The sequence below is a fragment of the Phascolarctos cinereus genome, unplaced genomic scaffold (genome assembly GCF_003287225.1).
Source record: "Phascolarctos cinereus isolate Bilbo 61053 unplaced genomic scaffold, phaCin_HiC Scaffold_5;HRSCAF=322, whole genome shotgun sequence".
NCBI lineage: Eukaryota > Metazoa > Chordata > Mammalia > Diprotodontia > Phascolarctidae > Phascolarctos > Phascolarctos cinereus.
This window is the reverse complement of record NW_027555958.1, coordinates 46,249,904-46,260,391: the sequence shown is the minus strand read 5'-3', so window position 1 is coordinate 46,260,391 and position 10,488 is coordinate 46,249,904. Positions and strand designations below refer to the sequence as shown.

General features: G+C 40.8%; 1 pseudogene; it reads left to right on the top strand.

The window, feature by feature from the left end:
* The first annotated feature begins 4,384 nt into the window (after positions 1 to 4,384).
* On the top strand, positions 4,385 to 5,417 carry LOC110216623 (olfactory receptor 5V1-like; annotated as a pseudogene).
* Positions 5,418 to 10,488: the final 5,071 nt, after the last annotated feature.

Below are 10,488 nucleotides of genomic sequence, written 5' to 3'. Positions count from 1 at the left end.
AATTCAGGTCAACAACATTGTTGGTTAACTTTAAGTGCTTGGGGTTTTGATTTTTTTTTAAAGTAAACCCAAACAAATCTTCCAAGAAAAAAAATCTTATTAAATTGATTTTCCACCAGGTGGGCTTTTACCTCGGTAGGTACAACTCAAGAAGACTCATCTTTTATTTCTTTTTCCATTTATCCCTACCCAATTGCAGAAGAAAATGAACATTCCTCCAAAACAGAGAATATGAGAGATCGTATAGTTCTATAAGTACAATGGATTCTAAGTTTCTAGTATTTTTGTTTTTTGGTTTTTGGGTTTGTTTTTTTTTTTTAAGAAAAAGTCTTGAGAGCCAGTATGGACTTAGCACCAGGAAAGGCCTGGGATGCTTTGCTACTTACTGCCTAGTGACCCTGGGCAAGTCACTTCAACGTTTTTTGTTATGAACATATCAGATGCTGCCCAGAAATACTTAAATAGAGTTGAACAAAATTCTTCACCAAGAGAAGCTGTCTTCAAGGATTTGCAACACCATCACTTGAAAAAATGATCCAAATTATTTTGTTTGGCCCCAGAAAGCAGAACTATGAATTATGAAAAAGCGGGGAGGAATTTGCAAACAGGCAAATTTAGGCTTGATGTGAGGAAAAACTTACCAGCAATTAGATACAACCAAAAGGAAATTTTCCATTCTCTGGAGGGTAGGTGGTTTCTCCTCACTGGAATTCTTCAAGCAGAGGCTTGATGAGAATATTTCAGATGGAGGATCATAGATTCAAAGCTGGAAGAGATCCCAGAGGCCAGCCAATTCAACCTCCTCTCCTCCATTTTATAGATAAGCACACTGACATCTAAGTAGTTCAAGTGACTCTTCTATGCATTAAGTGTCAGAGGTGAGATTTGAACTCAGGTCCTTTGACTCTAGACACTGGGGGTCTTTCCACTATAGTGGAAAATATGGGTATTCTTTTTGTGTGTGCATCAAACTACTGGCTACTGTGGTCCCTTCTGATTCTAAGATTCTGTAAGAGACCCAGAAGACACATAATTAGTGTGTAAAGTGCTTTATAAACCATCAATCATTATAAATGTCAGCTATTACTCTAATTATTGCTGTTATTATTGATTGTCGTTTGTCCTTCATTCTTGAAGAGGACCATGACATTAGGGAGATGATGCCATGACTTGCAAGTGAATTGGATTACAGTGAGGGAGGGCCGTGCAAGGTCACCAGTCTCACTTTCTCCTCCAGAGCCATCTGGGTCCAGTGGCAAGATATAGATCAGCACAATTGGAGATGGCCCCCTGTTATTGATTATATAGCCCTCATAACCACCCTGTAAGTTAGGTAATATGACAACAGCCTCTATTTTGACCCTTTATATTAGTAAGGTTAAGCCCATTTTGAAAATGAAGAAATTGAGTTATGGAGAGCTTTGCCCATAGTACCACAGCTAGTATGCAGCAGAACCAGGATTTGAATGGAGTTGTCTTCAAACAATGCCTAGGAAACTAGCATGTACATCGATGCACTTAAGCAATACCGCTCCTCTGCTTTAAATAATGATGACAGTGAAATTGGTACTGCTGCTGTACCTCAATGTCTACAAAATCACATGTGCCTCAATGACCTGGAAATACCCATCCAAACTCGTGAAAGTATGACAATAAGCAATAGGAAAGCGGACCAGTCAATTACACCAACCACATTCTGTTGTTCAGTTGTGTCCAACTCTATTTGGGGTCTTCCCAGCAAAGATACTGGAGTGGTTGGCCATTTCCTTCTCCAGCTCATTTGACAGATAATGAAACTGAGGCAAACATGGTTAAGTGATTTGCCCAGCATCACACAGCTAGTCTGAGGCCTGATTTGAACTCTGGTCTTCCTGACTCTAGGCCCAATGCTCTATCTACTTAGCTGCCCCTTTTTTGGGGGGAGGTGTCTATTTTCTGTTTGTGCATGCCTCTGTATGTATAAAAAAATGGGCCAGAATACATTCTCTGGGTAGTAATTCAGGTTCAAACTCCAAGCAAGGAAATATCATAATTTAAAGGCATTTCAAACAACACAGCCTCTGTCAAGTCCCTAGCTTGTAGTTTCCTTAGGGAGGGATTTTATTCAATAATCAATAGACAATAGACATTTATTAAATACCAACTGTGTACCAGGCACTGTGCAAAGCACTGGGCATATAAATAAGAAAAAGAAAGGTAATCTCTATCCTCAAAGAGTTTACAATCCAAAGAGGGGAAGATAACAAATACATAAAAGAAAAGTTAAAAGGGGTGAAGGGGTGTGTGTGGGGAGGGGTGCCAGAGGGTACCTGGCATAGGATAGAACACAAGCAGAGCAGCTGGTGGGAAACGAAGGTTAATTGGATAATTCTGAGCCCTATGTAAAGGGAGACTTTGGAAAGAGTTGATTGCTGCCCTCCAGCCTTCCAGTCAAAGGGGAGGGACAACAGAGAGACAACAGGCAGGTGCTGAGTTTCAAAATCGGAATCAGTTTCCAAGATGAGATTTCAGGTGATGAGCTTATCCTGGGGAAAGGCATGTTATTCCTGGATTCAAATCTAAGCAGAGAATCCATTAACTTCAATCCAATTTAGCAAGTTCAACAACATGGAGTTTTGGGGTGCATAATCAATGTAGGTAGGCTCACAAAAACATAAAAGGAAATAGTCCCTGTCCTGGAAGAGCTTTCAGTTTCCAGTGTTTGTGCTGAGCTCTACTTATTATATTGTACTGCCTTTCAGGTCTGGGAGAAATTGCCAATTGCACTTTAAAATTCTAAATAATAGTAATAACAGCACTTTAAAGTTTGCAAAGCACTTTGCAAAGAACTACTAAAAATAAACAAATTTATATTAAAAAAAGTTTGCAAAGCACTGTGCAAAGAACTATATCTGCTCTAGAGCAGAAAAACGATTTTCTGCGTGAGGCATCAAGTCCCTAAGATAATTCGTTTCAATGTTGTAACGTACTGCATGGAGAAAGCCTGTTAATTAGGTATGTGTTCAGGTTATTTAATTCACCAAACATTAATTATGAATTTGACTATTATTCCTTTACTTTATGAGATCAGACGTGAACATTGGAGCACATTTTTAAAAGTCAAACAAATAAAGAAAACATGTCAAACTGGCTGCAATGATCCCGCCGGAATAGTGTGGACTGTGCTGGTCACTTTCTTGATGGGGGTGCAGGATGGGGAGTAGGGTGGCTGACTGTAAAGAACGAGAGTTGCAATGGTTAATGGACAGAAAGAACTAACTTAAAGGGTCAAGTTTACAAGTAAAAATCATAGCGGGCAAAGAGACACCTGACAATTCCTTCTAAATGTGAGATATATTTCCCAAACAAGGTTACCTCGACATAATTAGATCAAATGGGAAATAATTAGGTTAAATTTTCTCACAGGAAGATGTGTTGGATACTGGAATCTCTTCTGAAAAGCAGATGACTTCCATAGGGGTTTCAAAGACTCAGAAATCACGGCTCACAGAAGAATCCAAAGGTTAGAATGACTGGCTTAAGAGGAATGGGATATGTTAAGGTTTATGATTGTATTGATTATTCCTCCTAGGAAGCAGATAATGTTTGATGGAAGATAAGCATTAACCTATGAATAGTTTACCTTGATGAAGTAGCATTCCTATGAAACTAATTCAAAGGTGATTGATTATTCTAAAATGACTTCTAACTTAGAAATTCTGAGAAACTATCCCATACAGGAAAATAAAATTGATCAGAGGACCAAACTGCAAAAATTTCTTGAGAAACTGGTCTGAAAACATCATTAACCACAGCAGAGGAGCCTGGGAATATTGGGAAAGAAGAGAGTATGTTTGTCTGTGAAGGGTTATTACTAGGGCAGGGTGACCTGGCTACATCCCAGGGTGCTAATTTTAAAGGGTGCTGACAAACAGCAAGACTTAGTAGCTAGCTAGCAAGAATAATGATTTAAAATAGGAAGTTAACAAATGGTAGGCTAGAATGAGTTCCACTTTCACTCTGCCTTTCCCTACAGTGTCCCAGAGCCTTGGTTTCTCCCATGGAAGGAAGACATCCAATGCATCCTACTTCACTAATGGAGAGCTCTGGGCTACTCATGTGCATTTGTGATTTTTGCCCCAGATTCAAAAACTCCCAGGTATGGTTCTGTGTGTGAGAAAGAAGTGGGAGAATTGGGGTCATTTTCATGTAAAGGTCAGTAACATTTCAAAAAAGGTGAGGCAATTCTTCACTTGTCTTGAAAGAACTGAGTAGAGTGCTGGTGGCCACTCAAATTCACAGGGAAATTGCCCACCTGAGCTGGTCGACTTAGTCAACAAAGTTTAGAAAGTCCTGGCAAGCTGCCTTGGTAACTCCAGATGTGTGTAACAGAGTACTGCTGTGCATGCTACCTATCACTGCTCCTGCTCCATTATATTCTCCCCTCATGTTTTCAATACATATTTCCCTCTTATCATTCTTCAATATGAGCCAGAAAAATCAAACAATCACTGAAGTCCTCTTCCTGGGGTTTTCCAGCCACCCAGAACTGCAAGGATTGTTCTTCCTGATATTTTTGGTTGTATACCTGGTAACTCTTCTGGGGAACCTTCTCATATTAATGGCCATCAGAATCAACCCTGTTCTTCATACTCCTATGTATTATCTCCTCAGCAACTTGTCCTTCCTGGACATCTGCTACACCTCCACCACTGTCCCCATGATGCTGGTGAACTTCTTCCGAGAGAAGAAGACCATTACCTATGAAGGCTGCCTGTCCCAACTCTTCTTCCTTGTTACTTTTGCAGGTTCTGAGTGTGTCCTGTTGGCCACTATGGCTTACGACAGGTTTATAGCCATTTGCCATCCATTACGCTACCCAGTCCTCATGAGTAGGGGGGGTCTGTGCCTACTTAGCAGCTGGGTCCTGGTTGTGTGGATTAGTGAATTCTCTGATACACACAGGGCTCACAGCCACTCTCACTCTGTGTAGTTCCAATGAGATCAGCCATTTTCTCTGTGACATCCCCCTATTCCTGAAGCTCTCTTGCTCAAACACTTCAGTCAACAAGGTCACACTCTATGTGGCCAGTGCCATCATTGGTCTGAGCCCCTGCCTCTTCACTGCTGTTTCCTATATGCTCATTATCTCTGCCATCCTGAAAATCCAGTCTGCTCAAGGACGGGGCAAGGCCTTCTCCACCTGTGCCTCTCACCTCACTGTGGTGGTCATCTTCTTTGGAACTGCCATCTTTAACTATGACCAGCCCAGCTCAGGCTGCTCCCTGGATGTGGACATCCTGGTCTCTGTCCTCTTCTGTATTGTCACCCCCATGTTAAATCCCGTCATCTACAGCCTGAGAAACAAGGAAGTCAAGGGGACTGTAAGAAAACTGGCTGGAGAATGTAGATCATCAGGATTGCATAGAACAAAATGATCAGCCTGGAATTGCCACTCATTGCACTTCGACAGTGACTAGGAAGTAGCCCAAACCAACTTGTGTCAGTCTCAATTTCCTTAGCCGGGGCAGCTAGGTGGCACAATAGATACAGCACCAGCCCTGGAGTCAAGAGGACCTGAGTTGAGATCCAGCCTCAGCCACTTGACCCTTACTAGCTGTGTGTCACTTAACTCCATTGCCTTGCCAAAACCAAAAAAGAATAATTGCCTTAGGGGCAGCTAAGTAGTTCAGTAGATAGAGCTTCAGCCTTGGAGTCAGCGGGACCTTGGCCTCAGACACATGACACTTACCAGCTGTGTGACCCCAGGCAAGTCACTTAACCCTGATTGCCTCATCAAAAAACAAAACAAACAAACCAAAAAACAGTACTCAATTTCCTCAGCTGTACTAGGGAGCATACTATAGACCAAATTAGTGACTGTTAGGTCAGCTGAGAGCTCAGATTACATATGTGTATATATACACACGTATATGTACATATATGTATGTATATGTATATGTATATATGTATATATATATATACTCTAATGTAAATTCAAGAACATGCCACCTTTCAATAATAGTAATGATGTTCCTATTAGCACATACCCATGTATATACATATATATACAATGTGACACTTTTGCTGCCTGATAAAATATTTAAATAGCATACGTGTACCTACATGCACATGTATACATATTCACTCTATCACTTTTGCCTCCTTATCTTCCCGAACTTTGTAAGGGACTTCTCTATGTCAGATCTTGTCCACCTCACAAAGTTACAAGTCAGAGGTCAATAGTCACTTGCAATATCATAGAAGAAAGGGCATAGCCTATATGTTTGCTATGGATAAAAATTTTTTTTTTGTTCAGTCATTTTTCAGTTGTGTCTGACTCTTCATGCTCCCATTTGGGGTTTTCCTGTCAGAGATACTGGAGTGAATTGCCTTTTTTCTCTCTAGCTCATTCTACAGAGGAGGAAACTGAGGCAAACAGGGTTAAGTGACTTGCCCAGGGTCACACAGCTAGCAAGTGTCTGAGGCCAGATTTGAACTCAGGAAGATGAGTTTACCTGATTCCAGGCATGGCACTCTGTGCACAATTGTGCTACTTACTCAATAATTTTTAAGTGCCTAAAAGCAATCCCCCTTTCATCTTTTCAGTCAACTGTAATGTTCAAAGATTCTGAGGCATAGATTTGGAAGCAGAGATCAACCTTGTTTCTAACCACTGGAAAGCCCAAGTAGAAAAGCAGTGAGTCAAAGAGAGGATTCTAAAAGGTCAGCCACCTAAGGTATTGGGCACAAAGCCTGAACTGTTGTATGAGTTGTCTTTCCCAATGACAGCCTCTGCTTTGTATTGACATAGGACCACACAGACTCAGAGAAAGTTTGCACCAAGGGAACAAAAAAGAAAAGGAGGAGTGGGACAAAGATAGACCTTATCTTAATTAAGAACTGGCTGCTGTGAGCATAGATCTTTGTTGTGTCACTGAATTAAAGAGATCCAAGGATGTGGAAGTGTGTATGTTACTGAAGCCAACAATGCGCCGAACTTTTTGTCAGGAAGAGCTGAATTCGAATCCTGCTTCAGACACTAGCTGTGTGACGCGGGACAAATCACTTAACTTGTGTCAAAATTTCATCAACTGTAAAATGGGGGTAGTATTATCTACATCATAGGGTTGCTGTGATGAGCAGATTTGATGTGAAGCATTTTATATACCTTAAATGATAGCTAATGGTGTTATTATTAGCTTTACTGCTGTGCTGGAAGGAAACGCATTATTGCTTCTGGGTTGAGTTTTGTTTTTTTAATAAAAATGTTTTCACCTGTGCCCACACTTTGCTGTAGCTATTCCATTTACCTCATGGAACCCGGCATTCCAAATCCAGGGGAAGTAGCCACGCATGCTCATTGTCCTCATTGCAGCCAGAAGGTCTGACCTCTCAAGATGATTAGAAGGAGGAGAAAAAAACCAGCCTTGAACATCCTGGCATACAGGGCACCACTGTCCTACCCAGGATCATCAGAAACTACTTTCAGTGTGTGTGTGTGTGTGTGTGTCTGTGTGTGTCTGTGTGTATGTGTGTGTGTGTGTGTGTGTGTGTGTGTGTGTGCGCGTGTGTGTGTGTGTGTGCGCTAATCATCATCGCCCCAAATCAAAAAGGAAGATGATAAAGTACGTGGGCAGAGGTTGTAACTTTACTGATACTCCTTTGTGCATTATTTGCATTATCATCACATTCCCAATGGCCTCTCCCTCTTCTAACACACAATCCTCCAATAAAGAAATCCTCCATCCCAACCAAGAAATACAACTAAGAAAAATAAATCAACACTTTGGTCTTCTCTGACACAACCTACGTTCCCCCACTTCTCTGCAGAGAGGATGGAAGCCTGCTTCACTATTGGACCAGTAAAGACATGATTCAATATCAGCCTTTACATTGTCATCATTGTGAAGTGTTTCCCTGATTCTACTCCTTTTTTTTTTTACTTTGTATCAGTTCATACAATTCCCACTAATTTTTCCATGGATCTTTAATATTTGAAGTATGTTGTTTTTCATTGAGGTATCAAATTCAAGGAAGGGACCTCACTCACTCCTGGGTTCAACCATGTCCCCTGCCCTGTTCCCCTACTTAATAAACTCCAGTGGCTCCCTAGCGCCTCCAGGATCAAATACAAAATCCTCTATTTGGCACACAAAATCCTTCATAACCTATCCCCCCACCTCTAGTCTTCTCACACCTCAGTGACATAGGTATCCTTGAATACCTTAGTGGGTATTTTTCTCATACCTCAGTGGCATGGGTATCCTTCTCTCTGATCGCCTCAGCTGCTAGTGCACTCCCCACAAAAAAAAATATACACACACACACACACATATGTATAAGTGTATATGTATATGTATAAGTATATATGTATGTATAAGTATATATGTATAAGTGTGTGTATATATATATACACACACATATATATGTATAAGTGTGTGTATATATATATACACACACATATATATGTATAAGTGTATATGTATAAGTATATATGTATGTATGTATAAGTGTATATATATATATATATATATATTTTGTATATTCCCACAAATGTACATATCAATCTCTAATGGAATTTAAGTTACTTGAGGATAGGGGCTGTTTTACTTTTGTCTACAAATACATACTCCCAGCACAGCGCCTGGCACATAAAAAGAGCTTAATAAGTGATTGTTGGTTGATTGATTTATCCTTCCTTCAATGACTGGGGAAATGAAGAAAGAGAAGTGATGATACTAGGACATTTTAAGGAATGGAGGAGGAGAAATAAAAAAGCTGTCAAGTGGTGATACCATTTTCCTCAGTGAAACTAAGTCAAGGTCATTTGCTTTAAGGGAAGGGAGTGGATTTGGGAATGGAGTTGGTGAGGAGGTAGGGAGGAAGTAAAAGAAAACATTTGGAGTAATTATGCGGAAAATGAGTTAAGGAGTCAATAAGGAAGTGGCTTTTGAATGGGAGTGAATTTTTCTATCAAATCAGATATAAGATTTGAATCAGCAAATTCCACAGGAAAAAATTTTCTCTCTTTAAAACCAAATAAAAGATTTTGTTATTTGATCCTAATTTTAAAATTTAAAATTGTCCTAGTCTCAGAAGCCTTTGGACTAATCTATGAGATAAATCTTATCCATTTTTTTTTAAACTGAGGCAATTGGGGTTAAGTGACTTGTCCAGAGTCACACAGCTAGGGAAGTATTATGTGTCTGAGGCCAGACTTGAACTCAGGTCCTCCTGACTCCAGGACTGATGCTCTATCCAATGTGCCACCTAGCTGCCCCCAAAATGAGACCCACTTTTCTTTCATCACAACCCTCAAAATGTCCTGCACTGGAATCTTTCTAGTCACTCTTATCAAAAGCCTAACTAGTTTCCAGTCCACCCCTAGGATCCTCTTTCCTAATTGGTCTCTGAAAGACTCTTCCCTGAAGTGATTAGGGCAGTGACCAGACTGGTTGGTTAGCGGTTGTCCTTCATTGTGGAAGAGGACCAGAATGACATCGCTATGCCAGAGTCAAGTTTCATTGTGTCCGACTGTGGATGATCTGACCACTACAAGTTCAGAATGCTCTACCACAGGTCGGCCACAAATAGTCTATGCGAAGATTTAGGGTGGATTCTCTAAATTCGAGCATCTGGCATTTCTTTTGAGCTACTTCAATTCTGCTTTGCCCATAGAACACAGCCCCTTCGCTGATAAGGGACACCACGCTAGGCAGTCCTGTGCCAGTGTTTCCCATGTCACACAATCAATTCCAAAGTTCCTAAGAGAGACCTTGAAAATATCCTTGTATCACTTCTTCTGACCACCATTTGAACGCTTGCCCTGTGTGGTTCTCCATAAAAATAGTCTTTTTGGTTTTTTTTTTTTTTTGGCTAGGCAATGGGGTTAAGTGACTTGCCCAGGGTCACACAGCTAGTAACTGTTATGTGTCTCAGGTCAGATTTGAACTCAAGTCCTCCTGAATTCAGGGCCAGTGCTTTATCCACTGTGCCACCTAGCTGCCCCCAAAAATAGTCTTTTTGGCAAGTGTACATTTGGCGTTTGAACAATGTGGCCAAGCAGTCGGAGTTGCACTGTCCGCAGTAGAGTTTGAATGCTTGCCAGTTTAGTTGGAAAAAGGACCTCCGTGTCTGGTATCTTGTCCTGCCCATTGGTCTCAGAAGGCCTCTTCCCTGAAGTGATTAGGGCAATGATCGGACTAAGAGAAGGAAGAAGTCTTTGGTAACTTCAGTTATGGAAACATTCACCTTTGACCACCTGGAAAGGAAAATCCTTAAAGGGAACGACCAAAGAAGGATTGAATAGTTTTAGGACTATGATTCTCCAAGGGTGTGCCAAAGGTTGCCATTTAACCTTTCTGTCTCAGGTTCCTCAACAATAAAATGGGGGTAATAATAGCACCCACTTTCCCATGGTTGTTGTGAAGATAAAGTGAGATAATATTTGTAAAATGCTTAACCCGGTGCCTTCCAAATAGGACCTGAATAAATGATTTTTTCCTT